This window comes from Lolium rigidum, chromosome 7 (genome assembly GCF_022539505.1).
Source record: "Lolium rigidum isolate FL_2022 chromosome 7, APGP_CSIRO_Lrig_0.1, whole genome shotgun sequence".
NCBI classification, from domain to species: Eukaryota; Viridiplantae; Streptophyta; class Magnoliopsida; order Poales; family Poaceae; genus Lolium; species Lolium rigidum.
Genome location: NC_061514.1, coordinates 114669066 through 114696317, shown reverse-complemented (window position 1 = coordinate 114696317; position 27252 = coordinate 114669066).

Here is a 27252-nt window from a genome sequence, read left to right as displayed (position 1 = left end):
GAGATATCGAAAATAAAAAAGAAGACTGGCGGCAGCCGGCAAGAACCGCCTGCCCCCAGCCTGAAGATGGAGATATCAAAAGTAAAAAAGACTGGCGGCAGCCGGCAAGAACCGCCTGCCCCCAGCCTGAAGATGGAGATTTAGAAAGTTGAAGTGGTTTCAGCTTCCGGCTACCAGCCTAAGTCGGCAGCCGACAGCCGAAAGCCGGCAAAGGAAAAGGAAGAAAAAGTATAGACTCACCCGCCAAGCCGCGGTCGAGCGCGCTAATCTCCTCCACCCACCGTTGGCGGTGGCCGACAGCTCGTTGGACTTGGAGGTCACCTCTTGGCGAAGCGCCAGGCGCTGCTGATCCACCTCCTCCAGCCGCTTGCTGAGGTCCGCCCAACCTCCTTCGCAGCTTCGAGCTCAGTAAGGTGGTTAGCCTCCAGCCGGCGCAGCCACGCCAGCTCCCCCTCGGTCTCCTTCGCCTTGGCGGCAGCAGTCCGGACCGCCTGCTCACTCTCAGCGCATTGGGCGCGGGCGGCCCGAAGATCCTCCTCCAGCCGCGGGACCTGGGCGGCGACAGCTGCAAGTCGGCGAAAGAAACCGTCAACCGGATGAAATTAAAGAAAAAGAAATAGCTGAAAAGAAAAAAGTCTTACCTTTGGCAGCCGCTAGCTCGCGGGCCATGTCGGCACGCTCGATCTTGGCTTTGTGGTAGCTGGCCGCAAGCCAGTTGTACAAGGCGGTCCGCCTCTCCGAAACGGCCTGAGGAAGAGACAAGGATCAGCGCTTAAGCGAAACCCGGACCGGCTCCAAGCAGCCGGCTCATGCCTCGGAGGGCTACCAGGATAATGGCAAAGATTGCAAAAAATCACGCAGGAAACTCACCTTGTCAGCCGCCTCCACCTGTGCCAGGCGGACTTCGGCTTCGGCGGCTTTCGCCTTAAGGTGGTTGCGGAAGCCGGAGAGGAACATCTCCACCGGCGCCACGCCTGGGCGCCCATCCCGGCTGGTCACCTCGCATGCGTCCGCCTCGTGCCAGACCTTATCCATGTTGCTAATTGAGCCGAGGCTGGAGTCGGAGGCGGACACCACATTGAGTAGCGAGGCGGCCTTGGAAACATGAAGACCTTGAGGCGGCTCCGCCGGGCCCTTCATCGTCACCAGCGCGTGAGCATCGGCGTCGGCTGAGCGCGCCGGCTCCTCCCCTGCCGGCTCCGAAGATGGAGGCGGCGCGCCCGAGGCAGTCAGACCGGCCGGGACGGTAGACCCTGGCGCAAGCAGCGCTTCGTCCGAACTTGCGTCCAGGACGACGACGTCAGGCGCGGCCGCGCCGACTCCGGCCGCAGGAGGCACGGCCCCGCTGGCTCCAGCCCCGCCGGGTGCACCTCTGCCGCCTCCGGCCGCAGGTTCCAAAAGCCGGGGGCGACGCGGAAAGAGATCATCCAGAGTCGGCTGGCCAACGCGGCGCGGCGCATCAGAAGAGGGTGCAGCTGAAGAGCCTGCCCCCGCGGCAGGCGGCGTGACCACAGGCGGCACGACAACAGGTGGCGTGCGCGCACGCGGCGCAGGCTGCGGAGTCGGCTCCCTCCTCTGCCGCGGGATCGGCGACACGATGTTGGGAGTCGGCCGAGAGCCGCCGCCCTTGGAAAATTTTATAGCGGCCCTAGTCGGTCAAACAAGAAAAAGATAAGCAGAAGGAAGGAAAGAAAATGAATCAAACAACGAGAGAAAGAAACTCACCCGGCCGCTTCCGGAACCTTCTTGGGCGCCATCCGGCACTGCTTCTTCACCTTCGCCTCCAGCGCGGCCGTGGACCGCTCGCTGGCCCATTTCTTCCCCTTGGGCGCGGACGAGGAAGTCGCCGAGGTGGAAGGCAGCCTCACGGACACAGGCACCTCCCGGATTGGCGCCGAGGCGGACGTCGCCTCCCCCTCCTCCTCCTGCTCCTCCTCCGGCTGATGCGGAGAAGGCGGCGGGTTGTGCTCCCCCTGGCCGGCTTGATCAGCCGCCTCCGGGCTCTCATCGTCGCCGGCTTGGTCAGCCGGATCGACGTGGTCTGGCGTCCAACGCCTGCGTTCCAGATCGCCGTCTTCAACCCTCTGGCGGTCGAAGAGCTAACAAACAAAAGGAAAACAGTCATATAAAGTCGGCCACGCAGCCGCAAGCCGACATCCGGCCAATAAACAAACAATACTCACCACAGGCGACATCTCCGTCCGGTCGTAGGGCTCCAGTCCCCAGCCCCAGTTGTCGGGCAGCTTCGCCTGGGAGATGAAGTTCACCCGCGAGGCGATCTGCGCCTTGTTCAGCTCCACCTTGGACGTCCGGGTCGGGTCAAACTGACCAGACATATGGCAGATCTTGTGGCAGCGGGACTGCAGCGGCAACACTCGGAGGGAGGTGTAGCAGTAGAGAAGGTCGGTGGCGCACAGCCGCCCCCCGCTACACTCCGCGAGAAAATCCCAGAGGAGGTTCACCTCCGCCTCCGGGTCCGCCGAGTTGGTGTTGTGGCCCCAGTTGATCCGGCCGATTGGCGGAACCGGGTTGTACGCCGGCAGATTGATCCGGTCGAACGCCGGGTTGTCGTTCCGCACGTAGAAGAAGGACATCTGCCATTTCTTCAGCGAATCCACAGTCGGAATCTTCGGGAAGGGCGTGCCAGTGCGGGAGTAGATCGAGGCAGCGCCGCATGCTTGCATCTGGCTGTCGGTAGTCTGCGTCTTCAACTAGAAGAGCCGGCTCCAGAAATCCACGTCCGGCCACAAGCCGGCGTAGCCCTCCATGAAGGCCACGTAGCAACTCAAAGAAACAAAAGCGTTGGCCGGCAGGTGGTGCGGCTGCAGGCCAAAGAAATCAAGAAACTGCCGGAAGAAGGGCGAAGCCGGCAGGCCCAGTCCCCGGTCGAAGTGCGCCCCGAAGACGACGCGCTCGCCGGGTTCCGGAGTCGGCTCCACCTCATCTCCCGGCGCCCGCGTGACCACCTCCGCCGGAATCCGGAGAAGACGAACGAGGCGAGCGATGTCCTCCTCCTTCATGTAGGAGCCCTCCCATGATCCGCTCGGGGGAGCCATGGTCGAGGAGGAAGAAGAAAAAGAAGACCAGAAAAGCTCGAATGGCGAAGAAGAGCCGCTCGACGGCGACCAACGCGGCGGCGGAGGGCATACCGTGGAAACTCGGGGACCCGTGGCGCCGAATGGACGAAGGGACGGCTGCGGATCAACGGAGGAGCCTAGCCGCAGCGGGTCGCCGGAGTTCGCCAGGAGGTCACCGATGAGATCGCACGGGCGCAGGAACTTGGCTCGAGCGAGAGAGAAGAAGGCAAGGGCGCGAGGAAGAAGTGGGCAGAACGACCGCCTTGGTACCGACCCGCAGGCATTTATAGCATCCTGCCACGCGCGGCTGACGGCCAAGTGGCGATTGTGGGCAACGACCCAGGATTCATTGCGCCATAACTTCCCCCACTACCGCTACGGTTACTGGAAACGGCCACACCACGCCGCCCACCATCGCAAAAGATCCGGAGGGGACAGTGACGTGACCAGACGAAACGGCAGCAGCAGTGCCGTCAGAGGCCATCAAGTCGGGTGCAAGGCCTGAGGCGGCGGAGACTCCGGCGCGCCCAAGCCGCAGCCGGATGTTTCCCTCCGATCCGGCCCAAAGCGTTCCCAGCAAGACGGAGACACCTCCAACACTTAAGAAATATAAAAATCCGCATAACAAAGCGACGTCCGGCTCGAGAGCAGTCGGACAAAGCAAGCCGAATGAGGGCGCAGCCGGCTGAACGAAAATTCTCAGCCGGCCCCTCGAGTGCTTCTCAAATACAACCTGCGAGATCAAAGACTAAGGGACAGGAAAACCTGCCCAGGTCCTTCTTTACGCAGGACCTTGCCAGCTTCAGGGGCTAATGTCGGGGGGAAGACCCCGGGTAGGGCTAAGGACTAAGAACAGTCGGCTCAAGGCCTGTCGGCCCGCGGCAACGGCCGGCTGAGGAGCAGCCGGCTAGAGCCGTGGCCGGCTGCCTTGGGAGCCGGCTGGTTCAAAGTCCACGTCGATCTGGCCATGGCTGTCTGCGCTATGGCTGGGCCGGCTTCAACTTGCCATATCCGGCTTGGTTTGAATCTCCCTGACCGACTTCAAGCTGGTAAGCCTTGCAGGAGAAGGAACTGGATGGGTGGTCCGGCTCCAAAAGTCCACGATGACCTCACTTTCCGTAAAGCGCGGGGCACTATAGAGCAACAGTGCCCCTCGCTCGACAGGCCATCATGGCTTACGCCGGGCCGTACGGCTACAGGCTCTCGATGGCGACAGAGACGCTACCTCTCCATACCGCTGACCTCGGCAGACGGATGGGACGTGCCTCAACGCCTCAACGGCTCCTGACGTCAACGCCTCGGGAAGGAGCAGAAGCCGAAGCCGGCCAGCCGGCCACTAGGTCTTAGGGACTCTTATGTAAAGTGCCAGCGCCTATATAAGCTGCACTACCCCCTCTCATGCGGGGGACGACCGATCAATCTTTACTCATTCTAGTCTTAGCGCTGCCCTGTGAGAGAGACCTTCGTCTACCTTAGCCTCCCAGGAGCAGCCGGATACAGCTCTAGGAGCACCATTGTACTGTGATACATCATATACACTCATAGCATGAGTAGAGGTGTTACCTCCGTAGGAGGGCGTCGAACCTGGGTACGTCGCCGTGTCGCTCGTGCCCATACCCGCATCCGGATATCGCCATAAGATCATACTAGGAACCACTCTCTTTATCCACCCTATGGCATATGCCGTGACGATACCACGGCAAAGATGGAGATCATCGAAGTTAAAAAAGTAGACTGGCGGCAGCCGGCGAGAAACGTCGCCTGCCCCCAGCCTGAAGATGGAGATCATCGAAGTTACAAAAGTAGACTGGCGGCAGCCGGCGAGAAACGCCGCCTGCCCCCAGCCTGAAGATGGAGATATCGAAAACTAAAGTGGTTTCAGCTGCCGGCTGCCAACCTAAGCCGGCAGCCGACAACCGAAAGCCGGCAAAGGGAAAGGAAGAAAATGTAAAGACTCACCCGCCAAGCCACGGTCGAGCGCGCTAATCTCCGTCACCCACCGCTTGGCGGTGGCCGACAGCTCATTGGACTTGGAGTTCACCTCGTCCCGAAGCTTCAGGCGCTGCTGGTCCACCTCCTTCAGCCGCCTGCTGAGGTCGTCCACCTTCTCCTGCTCCACCCGTTTGATGGAGGCAAGCTCTGCGAGGTGGTTAGCCTCAAGCCGACGCAGCCGCGCCAGCTCCCCCTCGGTCTCCTTCGCCTTGGCAGCAGCGGTCCGGACCACCTGCTCGCTTTCAGCACATTGGGCGCGGGCGGCCCGAAGATCCTCCTCCAGCTGCGGGACCCGGGCGGCAACAGCTGCAAGCAGGCACAAGAAGCCGTCAGCCGGATGAAACCAAAGAAAAAAGAAACAAAGTCAAAAAGGAAAAAGTCTCACCCTTGGCGGCCTCCAGCTTGCGGGCCATGTCGGCTCGCTCGACCTTGGCTTTGTGGTAGCTGGCCACAAGCCGGTTGTACAGGGCAGTCCGCCTCTCCGTAACCATCTAAGGAGAAGACAAAGATTAGCGTTTAAGCGAAACCCGGACCGGCTCCAACCAGCCGGCCCTCGCCTCGGAGGGCTACCAGGATAATAGCAAAATTGCAAAAAATAGCACATATATGAACTAGCCTTGTCGGCCGCCTCCAGCCGCGCCAGGCGGACTTCGGTCTTGGCGGCTTTGGCCTTGGTGTAGGCGCGGAAGCCGGAGAATAACATCTCCACAGGCGCCACGCCCGGGCGTCCATCCCGGCTGTACACCTCGCAGGCATCCGCCTGATGCCAGTCCTTCTCCATGGTGCCGGCTGAGCCAAGGCTGGAGTCGGAGGCGGACACTACGTTCAGTAGCGAGGCGGCCGTGGAGACATGAAGACCTTGAGGCGGCTCCGCCGGGCCCTTCATCATCACCACCGCCCTGGCATCAGCGTCGGCTGAGCGCCCCGGCTCCTGCCCCGCCGACTCCTCCCTCGCCGGCTCCGAAGAGGGAGGCGGCGCGGCCGAAGCTGTTGGCTCGGTGGGGATAGCAGACCCGGCGCAGGCGGCGCTTCGTCCGAACTTGTGTCCAGGACAACAACGTTAGGTGCGGCCCCGCCGGCTCCGGCCGCGGAAGGCACGGCCCCACCGAGCGTACCTCTGCCAGCTCCGGCCGCTGGCTCTATAAGCCGGGTACGGCGCGGGAAGGGATCATCAAGGGTCGGCTAGCCGACGCGGCGAGCCGGCTCACTCTGAGAGCCGGAGCCGGGCGCATCTGAAGAGCCTGCCCCCGCGGCAGGTGGCGTGATCACAGGCGGCACGACGACGGGTGGCGTGCGCGCACGCGACAGAGGCTGTGGAGTCGGCTCCCTCCTCTGCCGCTGGATCGGCGATTTGACACTGGGAGTCGGGCGAGAGCCGCCGCCCTTGGAAAATTTTATAGCGGCCCTGGTCGGTCAAACAAGAAAAAGATAAGCAAAAAGAAGGAAAGAAAAGGAATCAAACAACGAGAGAAAGAAACTCACCCGGCCGCTTCCGGAACCTTCTTGGGCCCCATCCGGCGCTGCTTCTTGAGCTTCGCCTCCAGCGCGGCGGTGGACCGGTCGCCGGCCCGCTTATTCCCCTTGGGCGCGGACGAGGAAGTCGCCGAGGTAGTAGGCGGCCTCATCGACACGGGCACCGCCCGGATCGGCACTGAGGCGGATGGCGCCTGCTCCTCCTCCCGCTCCTCCTCTTGCTGGTGCGGAGAGGGCGGCGGGTTGTGTTCCCCCTGGCCGGCTTGATCAGCCGCCTCCGGGCTCTCGTCGTCGCCGGCTTGGTCAGCCGGATCGACGTAATCCGGCGTCCACTGCTTGTGCTCCAGGTCACCGTCCTCAACCGTCTGGCGGGCGAAGAGCTGCAAGCGAACAAGAAAACAGTAAGATAAGAGCCGGCCATGCAGCCGCAAGCCGGTATCCGGCCAGAAAATAAACAAAACTCACCACATGCGCCGGCTCGTCCCGGCAATAGGGCTCCATCCCCCAGTCCCAGTTATCAGGCAGCTTCGCCTGGGAGATGAAGTTCACCCGCTTGGCGATTTGAGACCTATTGAGCTCCAGCTTGGACGTCCGGGTCGGATCGAACCGGCCGGATGATACATCTCAAACGTATCTATAATTTGTTATGTTCCATGCTAGTTATATGACAATACTCACATGTTTTATATACACTTTACATCATTTTGATGCATTTTCCGGCACTAACCTATTAACAAGATGCTGAAGCGTCAATTCTTGTTTTCTGCTGTTTTTGGTTTCAGAAATCCTACACGGGAAATATTCTCGGAATTGAACGAAACAAAAGCCCACAGTCTTATTTTCCACGGAGCCTTCCAGAAGTCCGAAGAGGAGACGAAGAGGGGCGACGAGGCGGCCACACCCTAGGGGGGCGCAGCCCCACCTCTGGGCGCGCCGCCTTATGGGGTGGGCCCCTCGAGCGTCCCCCGACTCTGCCCCTTCGCCTATATAATCTCTCCATCGCGAAAACCCTATTACCGAGAGCCACGAAACGAGAAAAGTTCCAGAGACGCCGCCGCCGCCAATCCCATCTCGGGGGATTCAGGAGATCGCCTCCGGCACCCTGCCGGAGAGGGGAATCATCACCGGAGGACTCTACATCATCATGCCCGCCTCCGGATTGATGCGTGAGTAGTTCATCCTTGGACTATGGGTCCATAGAAGTAGCTAGATGGTTGTCTTCTCCTCTTGTGCTATCATGTTTAGATCTTGTGAGCTGCCTATCATGATCAAGATCGTCTATTTGTAATGCTACATGTTGTGTTTGTTGGGATCCGATGAATATGGAATACTATGTCAAGTTGATTAATTGATCTATCATATATGTGTTGTTTATGATCTTGCATGCTCTCCGTTGCTAGTAGAGGCTCTGGCCAAGTTGATACTTGTGACTCCAAGAGGGAGTATTTATGCTCGATAGTGGGTTCATGCCTCCATTGAATCTGGGACAGTGACAGAAAGTTCTAAGGTTATGGATGTGCTGTTGCCACTAGGGATAAAACATCAATGCTTTGTCTAAGGATATTTGTGTTGATTACATTACGCACAGTACTTAATGCAATTGTCTGTTGTTTGCAACTTAATACTGGAAGGGGTGCGGATGCTAACCCGAAGGTGGACTTTTTAGGCATAGATGCATGCTGGATAGCGGTCTATGTTATTTGTCGTAATGCCCTAAGTAAAACTCATAGTAGTCATCATGATATGTATGTGCATTGTTATGCCCTCTCTATTTGTCAATTGCCCAACTGTAATTTGTTCACCCAACATGCTATCTATCTATTATATAATTAAAACAACAAACAACCAATGGCTAAGATTAAGCAGCAACAAATGACCCCTTCAGATTTAAGAATAGTACTAGGAAATATACCCGTGCGTTGCTACGGATTTTTCATACACTTCTTCGGATACACGTGCCAAGAGATCTTCCCGAGCTCCGAGGCAATCGCCCTATAGCTCTGCACATGTTGTACTTCTTACGGGCGTCGCTGTGCCACCCTCTCTTCCCCTTCCTCTAATTCCCTTGCGCGTTGTCTTGCTTGAAGACCGTCGGCCTAAACCTCGTGTTGCCTAGCTTGGGGACCCATCGGCGTCCCAACGCTCCGCCCTGGCTCAGGACACCAGCGGCTTGCACTGTGCATCACCCTGGATCGATGTCCCGGTGGCCTTTACCCGGCGCTGCCCAGCTCGAGTCGCTGGTGCGTTGCACCATGCACCACTCTATATCGGGAAATCGGTGGCCTTCACATGTAACAATTTGACGTGCAATATCGGTTTGCCCAAAAAAATTGTGAACACACTCTAGGTCCAGATTCAGGTCTGGTAGCAATTGTTAGTACCAAAAGCAGATTCAAAAGGGAAAAATAATGAAACGACACACTCCAAAGCCATATTATCACAACAAGACTGAAGGATGCATAAACTGAATAATGTTTTGGTAGCTCTGAACATCGGGAGTGCTTGAATATTTGTTTACCGAAGAAAAATCAAATCTGCTCTAAGTTGTGCTGATACCAATGTCCATGCAGCGCCTATGATGTACACGCTTGCCTCAATAATCCTGAAGTACAACAGTTTGCATGCTAGACCAATTGGTCAGACCGCACGAAAGAATGCTTAATTGTGGCCTGTGGGCAGGCAAAAAATTTACAAGAAAACAGTATGTCCGTCTGTTCGCTCGCCTAGGCAGTGCGATGGTGGAGATCACCTCATCGTGGAAGGCGGAAGGATTCACTGCCAATGGCTTCCTGCCGGTGGTCATGTTGGCAAGCACATACATTCCCTCTTCATCCTCCTCCTCCATGAATTGACAAGCATGACGTTCTGGCGACATAGCGCCGTGCTATGACACAACTGACGATGACAGCGGCTCGCCCTGAAGTTGGACGCGATTGCTCGCCGCTCCGTAATCGGTATTTCCCTTTTTGATAACTTATAGGATTGATCTTCTCTATTCTGTTCTTCACTTCTTCTGACGGATTTATGTCCTCTATCAATGCAGTTGAACCATCGATCCCATTGTTGACGCTGGCGGCGGCCGGCGGCAAGCCGAGCCCAATCAGGGACTCGCCTAACATCTTTGTGGCCGAGTTGAAGATGATGGCATCCACGAAGCCTTCATCGATGGATGTGGTGAGGAGCACAAACTCTTTGCACATGCCGGTGTGCGTACGTGGCCGGCGGCGCTGATGGTGATCGGATAGGAATTCGATAGTCTCAGAATTCAAGTAGGACACGGTCTAATCTCAGAAATCGAAATCGATTGAATCAGAGCTAGTTGTCGTCCTCATCCGGTTCCCATCCCTGCTCGTTGTTGTTTGCACCGTAGTTGTCGAAAGGACTTATTGACGCTGGCCATGGCTGGCCTTCTCGAGCAGGCCGACATCGCCCTCGTCTGGCTGCAGTCCTTCCGTGCCCTCATATTGCTCATTGTGGATGGCCATGCCAAGCCGGAGGAAGGCGAGGCGGCGAAGCGAACCGAGGGATTGCGAGGCGGCGAAGCGAACACAGATTTCTATAATCGTGGCCACACGCCTATGTTTGGTTATTTATACCCGATGGAAGAAGTATAACTGGAGCCAGACTCTGCAATTGGCCTGCACCCATACAAAGCACGGAGGAAGCATATTTCGAGCCGGACTCTAGCCTACACGTATACTTAGCATACAAATCGCACCACGGACGAAAGCGCCTTTCACGTTGGACGAAAGCGCAAAGTGACGGACCAAACCACGGAAACGTTAGCTCCTTTATTATTAGGTAACTGGAGCCAGACTCTGCAATTGGCCTGCACCCATACAAAGCACGGAGGAAGCATATTTCGAGCCGGACTCTAGCCTACACGTATACTTAGCATACAAATCGCACCACGGACGAAAGCGCCTTTCACGTTGGACGAAAGCGCAAAGTGACGGACCAAACCACGGAAACGTTAGCTCCTTTATTATTAGATATAGATATAGATATAGAATATAAGGACCCGAGAGAAAACGATTCAGACGAAGGCATGTACAATAAGCCGGAGACAAGCTAGGTCAAAATTAATTAGTAGGGCCACTTCAAAAAAAAAGTAGGGCAAGATAATTTTCTTCGACCGGAGATCATCGATCTAGATCGTGATTGTGATGGCGCAAGACAAGACGATTAATTTCTCCGGCCGCCCGACCTACGTTCGCTGGCTTCAAGGGTTTTGCTTCGAGATTCCTGGAGCGGTGGGCAAAATCCTGCATGGACATCATCAGCTCATGCATGGCGATCAGGCCGGCGATAGCAGGAGAACATCAGCCATGATTGTGATGGTGATCTCGGAAGACAAGACGACTAATTTCTTCGGCCTCCTGACCTATGTTCGCTGGCTTCAAAGTTCTGATTCGAGGTTCCTGGAGCGATGGAAAGACGGGACATCAGTGACTCATGCATGGTAATCAGGCGCATGTCGTCCCATACGCACGCTGCACTGATAACGCTTGGATGGCTGTCTCCCCAGCGACATTTACTACCGGCCTTGGCTCCTCCAAACTTGATTTACTAATACGCTTCTACTAAACCTACGATCGACAAGACGGGAACAATACATGGACTTGGGTGGCATGCGGAGGAACATGACAAGGAATGCATGGTGAGATTAATAGCTGCAGCCAGGTATGTTTGATTAAAAGCATGTTATGATCGTATCAGCTACAGCTAGCACACTTATATTTGCTTATGAGATATATGCATGTGGTTTGATTACGTAGATGGGATATACGATCAAGTATACATATTCCTTAAATAGGCTAACGTCTTGAACTTTTCCTTATAAATCCACTTGATTATGAATCATCAATGAATAAATTTTGTTCAAGTACAAATATCAAAATCCAACGCCTATTATCAGTTGATATTAAACACCAGAATTTCTACATGTAAATGAAGATTTTATCAACTTACCGTCTGCATCAATATGATACGAGCAAAGGAGGGGTTCGCTATGTTTTTCGATGCAGGGAGGCTCATTTGTGCTTAGGACATCTATGCGCAAAACCAGAGCGCATAGGTTCTTGAGTGTAGTTTTATATTTCTATACTTTCGAGGTTCCCATAAATAAATTATGGAACTAACTCCATGTAAAATCCATAAACTGCAAAATTTCAGAATAGTTTATGTAGACATTAAGAGTTGCATTTATAAACAGAAAACTCACCGTAAAAATAAAATGCCGCGTCCATTTATAAATGTAAAAAATATTTGGTAGGTCGAATTGAGCTGACAAAATATAACTAGAAAACCATGCACAAGGCATGAAGTGGTATCGGGTATACGGAGAATTGACGTGTTTATGGCAGTATAATTTATATGTTCAAGTGGACACTCCAGCAGTTGACGTCTTTAGCGGACACCATGGGCGGCCAAACGGGTGGTTCTTTAGGGGCCGACGTTTCATCTCCATCTGTGCATCTCAGGAATCTGCTTACCCACCAACTTGATTGCAGGACCGTTCGTCAGGCCGTTCATCATCCTTATTACAACACTAAGAACCATGAGCACATGGAACCTTTGTTAACTTTCAGAACAGATCTGAACTTTCCTTGGTCATTTGTTTCCCTTATTTCAGATTGAACAAGGTGATTTGTCAATTTTGTTGGCTCCAAATTTTTAAATTGCCTTTACTTTTTTCTGGGATTCAAACGCACACTATATGGAGAGCAAGCAGTTGACATTGTATTGACCTCTTTCTCTTGCAGGGAAAGACATGAAGAGAATAGAGTGGACTGTTTTCTATCTCTAATCTGCATGCATATTTGCTCTTTCTTTAGGTTTTTCGTTTGATTAAAGTTTCCTGATCTAGGCCGAGATAGTTGATCTTCTGATTACAATATGAGTACAGATTGCATATTGTTTTTCAAAAAAAAAGGGCTGCCTTGGCCTCTGCATCAGTCCATGCGTACTGCCTCACAGGCTACATAAAGTAGCTAAGAAAACTTTTCTTAGTTTTTTGGGCAGATTATATTTTAATTAATTGGTTATTCAGCAACAAAGGTCATATATTTTATAAATATACAAAATATACTATCCTGCTTCCTAGAGGTGAAAGGCTCGAAACCCTAGCTGACCAGTTAGTTTCTCAGAGATAAGGATTCCTTGAAGCTTACCATGTATAATTTAAGCAAATATACGGGTTTCACGCAAAAAAATGCTGACACACATATAGTTTAGAATTGATAGTTCTGCAAAAAAGTGCATCCTAAGTTTATTTACATTATGTTTTTAAATTAGGCAACTTGAAAAAAGTGCAGATTAAAAAACAAAACAGTTTTGTTTAAAATTGTGGTTACGAGGAGAAAGGATAAACTGATAACAACCTTGAGTAAACTTTGTATATCAAATATAAATATAGCAAATCTAGCCGCGCAAATGCGCGGGCCAGCAAGCTAGTTTATCTTATTGGAGAGACACCACTGGTGAACTGTGCACCCCGGTCCATTCTTTTACATCTGAAATACAATCTACTGCAAACTCTGTTCTCTGCTATTCTTCGCAAACAAACATCATTCTCCACACCATACGTTTAATCCTTTGTTTACAACAAGCCGGTGCGATTGACAACCTCACTGTTAAGTTGGGGCAAAGTACTGTGATTGTGTTGTGCAGGTTCCACGTTGGCGCCGGAATTCCTGGTGTTGCGCCACACTACACTCCTTCACCAACAACCTTCACGTGGCCTTCATCTCCTACTGGTTCGATAACCTTGGTTTCTTACTGAGGGAAACTTGCTGCTGTACGCATCACACCTTCCTCTTGGGGTTCCCAACGGACGTGTGCTTCACGCGTCATCAAGCTAATTTCTGGCGCCGTTGCCGGGGAGATCAAGACACGCTGCAAGGGGAGTCTCTCACGCCCAATCTCTTTACTTTTTTTATTGTCTTGCTTTACTTTATTTTATTTTATTTTATGTTTTGTTTGCTTTCTTTATATGAAAAACACAAAAAAATTAGTTACTTGTTTTACTTTATTCAATTCAGTTTGCTTTACTTATTTTTATTACTGTTAAAATGAATACTCCTAAGAACACTAAGTTGTGTGATTTCACTAGCACCAATAATAATGATTTTATATGCACTCCTATTGCTCCACCTGCTACTACAGCAGAATTTTATGAAATTAAACCTGCTTTACTAAATCTTGTTATGAGAGAGCAATTTTCCGGTGTTAGTTCCGATGATGTCTGCTGCCCATCTTAATAATTTTGTTGAACTTTGTGAAATGCAAAAGTATAAGGATGTAGATGGGGATATTATAAAACTGAAATAGTTTCCTTTCTCCTTAAGAGGAAGAGCTAAAGAGTGGTTGCTATCTTTGCCTAAGAATAGTATTGATTCATGGACTAAATGTAAAGATGTTTTCATTGGTAGATATTATCCTCCTGCTAAAATTATATCTTTGAGAAGTAGCATTATGAATTTTAAGCAATTGGATAATGAATATGTTGCTCAAGCATGGGAAAGAATGAAATCTTTGGTAAAGAATTGCCCTACCCATGGACTAACTACTTGGATGATCATCCAAACCTTTTATGCAGGATTGAATTTTTCTTCGAGGAACCTATTGGATTCAGCTGCTGGAGGTACTTTTATGACCATCACTTTGGGTGCTGCAACAAAGCTTCTTGATGATATGATGATCAACTACTCTGAATGGCACACTGAAAGGACTCCTCAAGGTAAGAAGGTAAATTCTGTTGAAGAAACCTCTTCTTTGAGTGATAAGATTGATGTTATTATGTCTATGCTTGTTAATGGTAGATCGAATGTTGATCCTAATAATGTTCCTTTAGCTTCATTGGTTGCTCAAGAAGAGCATGTTGATGTGAACTTCATTAAAAGTAATAATTTCAACAACAATGCTTATAGGAATAATCCTGGTAACAACTATAGGCCATATCCTTCTAATAATGGCAATGGTTATGGTAATTCTTATGGTATATCTTACAAAAATAGTAGGAGTGTACCCTCTGGTCTTGAAGTCATTCTTAAAGAATTTATTAGTACACAAACTGCCTTTAACAAATCTGTTGAGGAAAAGCTTGGTAAAATTGATGTTCTTGCTTCTAAGGTTGATAGTCTTGCTGCTGATGTTGATCTTTTAAAATTGAAAGTTATGCCTAATGAAGATAAAGATATTAAGTCATTTGCTACAGCAAACGCTATACAAGTTTGAATTAATGACAATATTAGAATGATGGCTGAATTGCATGCTAGGTGGGAAAGAGAAGAAAAACTTGCTAAAGAGAATAATATAGCTAAAGTTTGGACTATAACCACCACTAGTAATGTTAATGCTTCACATGTTGCTAAACCTCCTACTATCAATGGTAAAATAATTGGTGTTGGCAATGTTTCTACTCCTAATACAAAGCATGCAAAACTGCCTGAAACTGTTGAAACTGTTTGTGATAAAAGTGCTTAAATTTTTCAGAATATTGGGGACAATGATCCCATTGCTTTAGATCATAATGCTTTTGATTTTGATAATTTTCATATCTCTGAAGTTATTAAGTTCTTGCAAAAAGTAGCTAGAAGTCCTAATGCTAGTGCTATAAACTTGGCCTTTACAAAACATATTGCAAATGCTCTCATTAAAGCTAGAGAAGAGAAATTAAAACTTAAAGCTTCTATTCCTAGGAAGTTAGAGGATGGTTGGGAGCCCATCATTAAAATGAAGGTCAATGATTTTGATTGTAATGCCTTATGTGATCTTGGTGCAAGTATTTCTGTTATGCCTAAGAAACTCTATGATATGCTTGACTTGCCACCATTGAAACATTGTTATTTGGATGTTAATCTTGCTGATAATTCTATAAAGAAACATTTGGGGAGGATTGATAATGTTCACATTATGGTTAACAATAACCTTGTACCCGTTGATTTTGTTGTCTTGGATATTGAGTGCAATGCATCTTGTCCTATTATTTTGGGAAGACCCTTTCTTCGAACTATTCGTGCTATTATTGATATGAAAGAAGGAAATATTAAATATCAATTCCCTCTCAAGAAAGGTTTGGAACACTTCCCTAGAAAGAGAATGAAGTTACCTTTTGATTCTATTATTAGAACAAGTTATGATGTTGATGCTTCTTCTCTTGATGTTACTTGATTTACACTTTCTGCGCCTAGCTGAAAGGCGTTAAAGAAAAGCACTTATGGGAGACAATCCATTATTTTATTTCTGCAATTTTTGTTTTATATTTGAGTCAAGGTGTTTGTTACTACTGTAGAAATACCTTTGTATCTTTATTTTATTGCATTGTTGTGCCAAGTAAGGTCTTTGATAGAAAGTTAATACTAGATTTGGATTTCTGCGCAGAAACAGATTTTTAGCTGTCACGAATTTGAGCTGTTCTCTCTGTAGGAAATTCGTAAAATCTTGAAAAAAATTCGTGAGTAATTCTCAGATATGTATGCAACTTTCATTCAATTTGAGCTTTTTCATCTGAGCCTGTTAAATGCCTCAAAAAAATTCGTCTTTACGGACTGTTCTGTTTTGACAGATTCTGCCTTTTATTTCGCATTGCCTCTTTTACTGTGTTCGAGTGGATTTCTTTGCTCCATTAACTTTCAGTAGCTTTGGGTAATGTCCAGTAGTGTTGGGAATGATTGTGTCCTCTCTGAACATGTGAATTTTTGATTATGCACTAACCGTCTAATGAGATTGTTTTGAGTTTGGTGTGGAGGAAGTTTTCAAGGGTCAAGAGAGGAGGATGATATGATATGATCAAGAAGAGTGAAAAGTCTAAGCTTGGGGATGCCCCCGTGGTTCATCCCTGCATATTTCAAGAAGACTCAAGCATCTAAGCTTGGGGATGCCCAAGGCATCCCCTTCTTACATCAACAACTTATCAGGTCACTTCTAGTGAAACTATATTTTTATTCCGTCACATCTTATGTGCTTTACTTGGAGCGTCTGTAAGTTTTTTTTGTTTGAATAAAATCGGATCCTAGCATTCCTTGTGTGGGAGAAAGACACGCTCCGCTTTTTTATATTGAACACTGGTGTTCTTAGCTTTACTTTTAATGTTCATGGCGAATGAAAACCGCTTCGTTTATTGCTATTTGGTTGGAAACAGAAAATGCTTCATGTGGTAATTGGTATATTGTCTTGAATAATTTGATACTTGGCAATTGTTTTGAGTTCTCAAGTAGATCATGTTTAAGCTCTTGCATCATGTTGTTTAAACCTATTAATGAAGAACTACCATAGAGCTTGTTGAAATTTGGTTTGCATGATTGGTCTCTCTAAAAGTCTAGATATTTTTTTGGTAAAAGTGTTTGAACAACAAGGAAGACAGTGTAGAGTTTTATAATGCTTGCAATATGTTCTTATGTAAGTTTTGCTGTACCGGTTCATACTTGTGTTTGCTTCAAACAACCTTGCTAGCCCAAAGCCTTGTACTGAGAGGGAATGCTTCTCGTGCATCCAAAACCTTGAGCCAAAACTTATGCCATTTGTGTCCACCATATCTACCTACTATGTGGTACTTTTCTGCCATTCCTGTAACATCCCAAGTTTCAACAATAATAAATCAAGAGAGAGATTTTCAATTACTCAAAATTCTCAACAAACAAAAACTTTTCTCATGCATATAGTGTTACATATAGTTTTATGCATAGTGTGCTTTTCTATTGTGCAATTGCCATGATGAGTGTTTATTGTTGATCAAGTGTGCTTAAACCCTAACACAAGATCACTCAACCCTAAATTGAGAAGAAGGAAAGATTTAGAAAAGAATTCAATTCTCACTCACATACCACTTTGGCCAATTATGCAAACCTCCAATCAAGGCCACCATTGCTTGATCTATTGGTTGTAAAACACTTTGATATCAATTACAAACCCAAATGCATCAAAGAAACCGGAATCAAATCAAAGAAATTTGCAAAACCCACATACATATGATAATGGTCATATGCCCACTTTTTATTATAATCACCACTTTGCACCCCTGGTTTTATCTTTTCTTAAACCAAACTTGGTCAACACTTGCCACCTCATCCAAGACCTTGTCAAAGTGAACAACTTTGCTGTTGACCACCCATGCTAACGTTGACCAGGTTGACCAGAAATGAATTGACAAGAGAGGACTTTGAAACAAAGTGAAGATGACCACATTTTTGAAACTTTGCAAATCAACTCCAAAATGAATACCACCACCACCAATTCTATCACTTTATTTATATGTTTGAGACTCACCAAAAAGAATTCCAAATTTTGACAAAAATGTTCGTGCGGCCATTTCGTCGAACAGTTGGCAGGCATGTTTCCAGATTTGTGTTACACTCATTTACCCAGCAGATTTTAGACTAAACCAACTTTAATTTGTGATCATGAGGTTCTCCTGCATCCCCTGCATCAAGCCTTGTCCTTGCCATGGTCGATTAAAGTGGAGAAAAGGGGAGAAAAGCTCCATGCCATGTACCATGCCGGCCTCAATGCACTTGATCTCTCTGGCCTCCCTCTCTCGGTAAAACTTTGTCCAGGAGCATCTATTGACCACCAGGACCCAAACCATGCACGGCCCTAGCTCGCCAAGGTACGACATTGGCCAGGCGACGCACGCCCAGCACCATGCCAGGGCATGCCAGGCACGCGGTGTGCGCGCTCTGGGATGCGCCAGAGCATCTTGCGCCCGATCACCTCCGTCCTCCCCCTGCATCCCTATAACTGCAACGAGCACCGCCACCCTCTCCTCTACCGCGTAGACATGCTCGAACGCCTGCGGCCGCCTGGTCACCGTCGTCCTCGTCGGAAACGTACCGCGGGTACTGCCGCACTCGATACACGCTCCCGATCGATCCTTTCACCTTTTCTCTGCGCCAGCTACACCTTGAGCATCGCCAGGATGATGCCTACACATAGCCGTCCTCGCCTTGCCCTTTCGCACGCCGGAGAAGCCATGCCGTCAACGCTCCCTCACATCACCCACGGCACCATCTTGGCACTATAAATAGAGGAGCCCCGAGCACACATCCTTCACGCCATCTCACTCCCCTCCCTTCACTGGTTCTTCTCACACTGGTAGCTAGTCCAATTACAGTCAGGGTCGCCGGAAATGCAAGATCATCACCGCCGGAGCCAGGAGATCATCGCCGCCGATTGACGCTTCCCCACGCCTCGCCGACGGTACCAGGAGCTTCCTCATCCACGTCAACGTTGCCGCGCACCTCGCCCTCGCCCGCGGGAATGCCGGTAGGCCCTCCGACCCCCTAGGCTCGCCACCAGACGCTCGGCATCTCGCCGGTGAAAACGACGGTTGTGAGCCGTCGATCTGCGTTTTAATCATACGCCCCACAATAGCTCATACCGATTCGCCTGTTAAACGTCGCTGACGGGTGGCCCCCACCTCGTCAGGCGGCCCACTCGCACTAGATGCTTGTTGGGCTGCGCTTCGCTGTTTGAATCCGTTTCGGCCCATTTCCTTTTCCCGCGCAGCCCAGTAATTCAAACTTGTATTAAATCGTTTCAGCTCAAATTCAATACTGGTGTCCCATTCAAATTTGAATAACTTTCAAACTACTGCACCAAATTTAGCAAACTTCATATCTCTGGAAAGCCCATGAAGTTATCTACACTTTGCCACTGGTCCCACCTCCAAATTCGTAGTAGAATTAAAATGCTAAAAATGACAAGGCAGGGACTTTTGCAAATTGAAACTTTATTTAAAATTCAACCATAATTGATTTTGAGTTGATTCCAACTCTCATAAATCACAAATGTTGTCCTCTAATTGATTATGCAATAATCTAGCCAGGTTGTTTGTATTATCATGGACTAGATCAAAATAGTAGCTATGGAGCCATTTCTAGTGCATTTAAATCTTGGAATTCAAATTCTCTAAATAGTATGAGGGCTCCTCCTTCATTTAAATCTTGATCCTAAGTAATTCAATAAGAGGTAATGACCTTAAGCTAATGAACCTCTTATTCCATTATTTAGTGATTTTAAATCCTTTTTATGTTAGTCTTAAATTGCATGAGGTGTAGCACCTCATTTAAATTATACTCCCTCATAATAGATATGAAATGTTGACCTTGGTGAACTTATATTTCATACCTTATTATTATTTGTGGAGATTAAATCTTAATAGGATTTAATGAGAGGAAATTATTTTCTCTAAAGATCTAAATAGCAAACCAAAGTGATAAGTATAATGAGAGGAAATTATTTTTTTCTTAAATAAGAACAAACCAAGTAATTCACCATGCCTTGAATGATGGGATGTTAGAATTAGTTGTGTGAACCCTTTTGTGTGTTTTAGTCTAGCATGTAAGTATTGTTTGGTGATTGTGTACCTCGTATTCGTATATAGACGCTAGTAACGAGGAATACCAAGAGGAGGAAGGCTACTCCCAGGAGGAGGAGGAAAACTTTGACCACTACCCTGCTCAAGGCAAGCTAACACTCTTGCAAAGCACCATGTGCAAGGCTCTATGAGAGCAAGGCACCATCACTCTTTACTTTATGTTTAATCAACCTATCCCATGTTTTTACCTTGCAATTAGTTTGCTTATTGTCTTCAAAGCTTATTTTTGATTTATGATTCACTTGGTCTAGATTAGCACAAGAGTATCAAATTTAGCCTAGAGCAACTAAAGCTAGATAGCACCCCTCATGACTAGTTGCTATTGCTAAATAACTAAAAGTGACTACACTAGATGGGAACATGTGAATTGCCTTTGAAAGATTTTGAAGGTGAATGTGACATGAATGACTTGGTGAATTTTGGTGAAAACTGATGATTGGGTTTGAATGCGATACCTTTCCAATTATACAAGTACCCCCACAATACCTGATTATGGGTAGGGCTTAACTGGAAATTTGTGTGTCTTAGTATGGGTTCCCTCTAAACAAGCATCATAGGGGTTATGCCGAGGCTGCCTCCGATATGAGTGGAATGATGTGATTATGAGGTGAATGTACGACCCAAGCCCTGTGCAGTTCCCGGGTTGACAGTTGGTTTACACCGGGAGGCCAAGCTCATGGGGAGAGGTGCCTATACTAGGGTATATAAGTGAAAGGTTAAGGTTGATGATCCGCGTACTGAGTTACGATGATTCGAGGTTATCCTCGACGGATGTAATCAAAAGTTGTGGCACAAGAGTACAACCTCTGCAGAGTGTTAAACCTATTCGAATAGCCGTGTCCACGGTTACGGACGATTGGAAGGGCCATACTGTTCCGTTGTCAGAACTTTGGTCTTAAAAAGGAATGGTGATTTGAAAGGTGATTTGACTTGAATCACATGTGATTTGTGGGAATGACACTAATGTTCCCACTTGAGTTAGTTAGTTAAAATGATGAGTCTTTACTAGATGTTTATGAACTAAACATGGCTTTACGCAAATAAACCTAGAGCTTAGCACCCTTTATTAATGTTGTTAAACATTTACATTAGTACTAGTTTGCGAGTACTTTAAAGTACTCATGGCTGTGTCCCTGGCTATTCAAATGCCAGACTATGAAGAGGAGCCACAGTATCAGGATGACAGACAACAGGATGTCTACAATAACTAGGATCACCTTCTAACGTCAAGCGTTGCCTGTGGAATAGATAGTCCACTACTACTTCGCTTCCGTTACTTATTTGTGATGTTGAACAATCTATTTGTGTAATATTGGATCATGCGATCCATTGTTGTAAGACAAGTATGTGTTGTAATAAATGATGACTCTGTGCTACTTACTATTATGTCTCGCAAAAACAATCTTCCTGGGATTGCGATGTATGATATAATAGGCATCTGGACTTAAAAATCCGGGTGTTGACAAGTTGGTATCAGAGCCATTGTTTGACCTTAGGAGACCCTAGTTAGAATGGACGTTTGACAAAATTAGTTTCAAATTTAATGAATTGAATAGTTATGAAAATATATTCATACCCTTACCTTTGAGATCTTTTCAAATATCAAATTAATGCTCTTCTTTATAAGTTACTTAAAATTTTGAACACTTGCACCTCTCTAACTTACTCATCAATTCCTCTACAGATGGAGCCTATCATCCCGATGGAGCCTTTCATCCAAACCGAGGTGTACGAGCTGGGAAACGGTGGAGACATGATCTTTGAAAGGGACCTTCATGCCCTCTCAGAGTTTCTTGGACGCTCGCCTCCTGTGTTCTACGGGGGTCAGGTCAATGACCAGCCCGGGGGACAGCTTCAATGGGTCATCATGGCCAACCTTCCCGGGAAGCCTGAGTCCCCCATGTTCCGGCAGATCCAGTTCTCTCTCAGGGAGAACAACTGGGCGGACGGACTCGCACGCGCTCTGCAGGAAGCCCTCGCTCGTCTGTGCGGGCAGAACTCGGTGGCTATTCAAGGGGAACGCTTTGCACACTTTGCAAGGCACACCTCCCTTGGGCTACCCATCAACCTGCCATTCCACCCCGTGATGAGACACCATGTGGATCATCACGACTTCATGCTGTGCGAGACTCGCACAGAGCTGGACAACTCCCGCACATACGCCAACCACACCTACCTCCAGCTGGCCCAGCAGGCGGAGACCATCAAGGTCATCGCCAAGGAGCGCAGGACTCTTCGCCAACTGAACGCGAAGAAGGATTACACCATCCACCGCCTCAAGGCCAAGATCGCCGCACTGAAGGAGACCGTCGCCACCCAGGCGGAACAGCTCCAGGAGCTGGAAGGAGAAGGCGAGGGAGAAGACATCCAGGGGGATGGCTACTCCTACGTGAGCAACGACGACGACTACGAGGAGGAGGAAGACGAAGACCTGGTCTTCCAGGATGGCCATGAGCACCTGACCGCCGGGATGGATAACACCTTCCCGATCAACGTCGATGGAAAGTAGTTCCCCCCTATGAGCACTTGCGTAGCATGAGTTGTATCGGTCCTTTGTATCAACCCCTTGTATCGTAGATTGTTGAAAGGGTTCTTCAAACCCTCTGGTTTGTTGGTTTGTAATATTTGCTACCTTGAATGACTAAGTTTGTGTGTTTAATTCCTCATATCAAGTTTTCAAGTTTTAAACTTTGTGAAACCTTATCCAAAACAAGCCATAGAAATTTCCCTCTCGTCTCATGATCTATATCCATGTTCAGATGGCACCCCCAACTCGCAGCATGAATCAGGATGCGATGATGCAGATGCTGCAAATGCTGATGGCAGATCGAGAGGTTGAAAGAGCCGAGAGACAAGCCAACATCGCGGCCATACAACAGAGTGCACAGAACAACCAGGGCCACGGAAACCATGACCACCCTGGGTCAAAACTGAAGAACTTCCAGAACACCAATCCACCGGTGTTTAGCAAGACGGAAGAACCTCTTGACGCTGACGATTGGCTCCAGACTATGGAGAACAATCTTGAAGTTGCCGGAGTGGAGGAGAATGACAAGGTGCTATTTGCCACCCACTATCTGGCAGGACCTGCACGTGCCTGGTGGACAAGTGCCCGCGCATTGAATGCGGGGCAAATGATGACTTGGGCAGATTTCAAGCTCAAGTTCAGCAAGTACCATGTGCCACCGGGTCTGATCAAGAAGATGAGGGATGAGTTCAGGGAATTGAAGCAAGGCCGTCTAACCGTGGTAGAATACCGCGACAGATTCCTCACTCTGTCAAGGTACGCCCCGGATGAGACCGACACCACTGAGAAGAGGAAGGAGAGGTTCCTGAATGGACTGCATGATGAGATGCGATCGGTGCTGATCAACATCCCTTTGCTGATCTAGAAGCCCTAGTTGACTCCGCCATCCGGATGGAGGGAAAGCTCGATCAAGCCAATGAGAACCGCAAGCGCCGCATGATGAATCAAAGTGGGCCTAGCAACACCCACAAGTATCGCCCCGACTCAAGTGGAGGGTTTTCCCCAAGAAACAACAAGCCCCAGATGCAGAATTCACGTACGGGTTATCAGAACCGGAGTGGAGGAAACCCCAGGCCAGGAGGCCACCACAACAACAGCAACTACAACAACAACAACAACAACTTCAACCGCGCTCCACCCCGAGCCCCCAACAAGCACAACAAGAACAACTCCAACACTGCTCCGAGGACTGGGAGCAACGCTGTTCCCATCACCCCCAAGGACAAGTCCACCATCACTTGTTGTGAGTGCGGAGTGGTGGGGCACTACTCCAACGAGTGCCCCAAGAGACTCGCCAAGATTGCCGCCAACACCTCTAGCCCTGCTCAGCTGCAACGCCGTGTCGCCAATGGCAAGAAGTTCACCCCCAAAAACCCGAACAACCGCAGCGGCCGCCTCTTTCACATGAGTGCGGAAGAAGCTCAGGAAGCCCCGGATGTCGTGCTCGGGTATGTTCTCTCGTTAACTCAATACCCGCAAGAGTGCTGTTTGATTCTGGAGCATCGCATTCGTTTGTTACCGAAGATTTTGCATGCACTAGTAAGATTCAACCCATCAGCTTTGAAGCATGTCATGATAGTTCAAATACCTGGTTCAACAACTAAAGCTAGAAAAATTTGCAAAGATGTGCCTATCGAATACATGAAATAGAATTTTATGCAAATTTGATTGTTCTCGGGAACAAAAGGTTTGGAAGTAGTACCGGGTATGGATCGGATGTCGAAACATCATGGACTGATTGATTGTGCCAAGAAGGCCATCACCATGACTAGTAGCACCGGAATATTAGTTGAGCACATATCTGAAAGACTGCCCAGAAAGTTCACCTGCAACCAGAGTTTAGCCAAACCCACCTTGGATCAGATCAGGGTCGTTTGTCGATACCCCGATGTGTTTCCTGATGATCTACCCGATATGCCCCCAGATCGAGATATCGAGTTTATCATTGAGTTAATCCCTGGAACCGGACCTATAGCCCAGAGAGCCTATAGTATGAACCCGACAGAGTTAGTGGAACTGAAGAAGCAACTGGACGATATGCTATTCAAAGGTCTGATTCGACCAAGTGCGGCGCCTTGGAGATCACCAATTTTGTTTGTGGACAAGAAGGATGGTGCCACTCGTTTATGTACGGATTACCGTAAGCTTAACGATGTCACCATCAAGAACAAGTATCCTTTGCCAAAGATAGAAGATCTGTTTGACCAACTGACCGGTGCCAAAGTGTTCTCGAAGATTGATCTGAGGACTGGTTACCACCAACTGAAGATTCGTGCCACCGATATCCCCAAAACTGCCTTCACCACCAGATATGGATTGTATGAGTATAATGTCATGTCATTTGGTTTGACCAATGCCCCCGCTTACTTCATGAATCTCATGAATAAGATCTTCATGAACTTGCTGGATAAGTTTGTCGTTGTCTTCATCGACGACATCCTTATCTACTCCAAATCCGAAGAAGAACATGAGCATCATTTGGAAGTTGTCTTAGATACCCTTCGGGAGCATCAGTTGTACACCAAGTTCAGCAAGTGTGAGTTTTGGTTGAAGGAAGTAGGATTCCTGGGACATATCTTGTCTGCAGGAGGAATTGCCGTTGACCCCTCAAAAATCAAGACCGGTGAAGAATGGAAAGCCCCAACCACCCAGACTGAAGTCCGTGCATTTCTCGGATTGGCGGGATATTACCGCCGGTTCGTTGAACGATTCTCGAGCATAGCAAGACCGATGACTCAATTATTGAAGAAGGACAAGAAGTTCGAATGGACTGACAAATGTGAAGAGAGTTTCCAGCAGCTCAAGAGCGGATCGACCTCAGCCCCAATATTGATCATGCCGGACATCACCAAGCCATTTGACGTGTACTTGTGACGCCTCCAAGATTGGTCTTGGATGTGTGCTGATGCAAGAAGGCAAAGTGATATCTTACCTGTCAAGGCAACTGAAGCAACATGAGCAGAACTATCCAACCCATGACTTAGAGCTAGCAGCCGTGGTTTTAGCACTGAAAGTGTGGCGTCATTACCTCATGGGTAATCGATGCGAGATCTATTCGGATCACAAGAGCTTGAAGTATATCTTCACCCAGAAGGAGCTGAATATGAGGCAGCGCAGATGGATAGAGTTAATCAAGGATTACGATATGGAAATCCACTATCACCCCGGCAAGGCTAATGTGGTAGCGGATGCTTTGAGTAGACTGCCGTGTCAGCTGAACTCCATGATCGCAATCGAGCAACCCAGCCTATTTCAAGAGTTTGAACAGTTTAGACTGGAGCTAGTTAGTGAAGGTTTTCTAGCAAGCATCGAACTCCAACCTACCCTGATTAGTCAGATCAAGGAAGCCCAGAAGGGAAATGCTAGTATTGATGGGATCAAGAGCCAAATAGCTGCAGGAAAGGCACCGGGATTCACCGAAGATGAAGAAGGAGTGCTATGGTACAACGGACGCCTTTGTGTGCCGTCAGATTCAGAGTTGAAGCAAGTTATTCTGAAAGAAGCCCATGACACCCTTTACTCCATTCATCCCGGAGGAACCAAGATGTACCAAGACTTGAAGGAACAATTTTGGTGGCATGGAATGAAGAGAGAAATCGGAAGCTACATCGCCAAGTGTGATATCTGTCAAAGAGTCAAGGCAGAACATCAACGACCCGCAGGATTGTTGCAACCCCTACAGATTCCCGAATGGAAGTGGGATTCTGTCGGAATGGACTTCATCACCGGACTGCCCAAATCTAGTAAAGGGAATGATTCTATCTGGGTAGTGGTCGACAGATTGACCAAGGTAGCCCACTTCATCCCCGTCAAGACCACCTATCAAGGACCAAGACTTGCAGAGTTATATATCTCAAGGATAGTCAGCCTGCACGGAACACCGAAGTCAATAGTGTCAGATAGAGGATCTCAATTCACCTCAAGATTCTGGCAGAAAGTACATGAAGGACTCGGAACCCGGCTGAATTTCAGCACAGCCTATCACCCGCAGACGGATGGACAGACTGAACGAGTCAACCAGATACTGGAAGATATGTTGAGAGCATGTGTGCTAGAGTATGGATCCAAGTGGGAAGACTGCTTGCCTTACGCAGAATTCTCGTACAACAACAGCTATCAAGCCAGTTTGCAAATGGCCCCCTTTGAAGCACTGTACGGAAGGAAGTGCCGTACCCCTCTGAACTGGTCGGAAGTCGGAGAGAGTCAAGTCTTTGGACCAGATATTCTCCGCGAAGCCGAAGAGAAGGTTCACAAGATCCGCGAGTACCTCAAGATAGCCCAATCCATACAGAAGAGCTACGCCGACAAGAGACGCCGAGAGATGACCTTCGAGATCGGAGATTTCGTGTATCTCAAAGTGTCCCCCCTTAAAGGAATGCAGAGATTCCAACTGAGAGGAAAGCTTGCACCCCGATATGTCGGACCCTTCAAAGTCCTGAGCCGCCGAGGAGAAGTATCTTATCAACTGGAGTTACCGGAAGAAATGTCAGCGGTGCACAATGTGTTTCACATCTCGTTACTCCGGAAGTGCTTAGAAGTACCTGAGAAGACCGAGGTTTTCAAGAACATCGATCATCGAGCTGTGGATATCAACTCAGATTTGACATATCGCGAAGTACCTATTCGAATCTTGGAAGAGGCTTTCAGAACCACCCGCACTAGAAGTATCAAGTTTCTGAAGATCCAATGGAGTAATCACACCGAAGAAGAACCCACTTGGGAGAGACAAGACTTCATGAAGACTGAGTACCCAGATCTCTTTAGTACCTAGTTTTCTTTAAGATCTCGGGACGAGATCTTTTGTA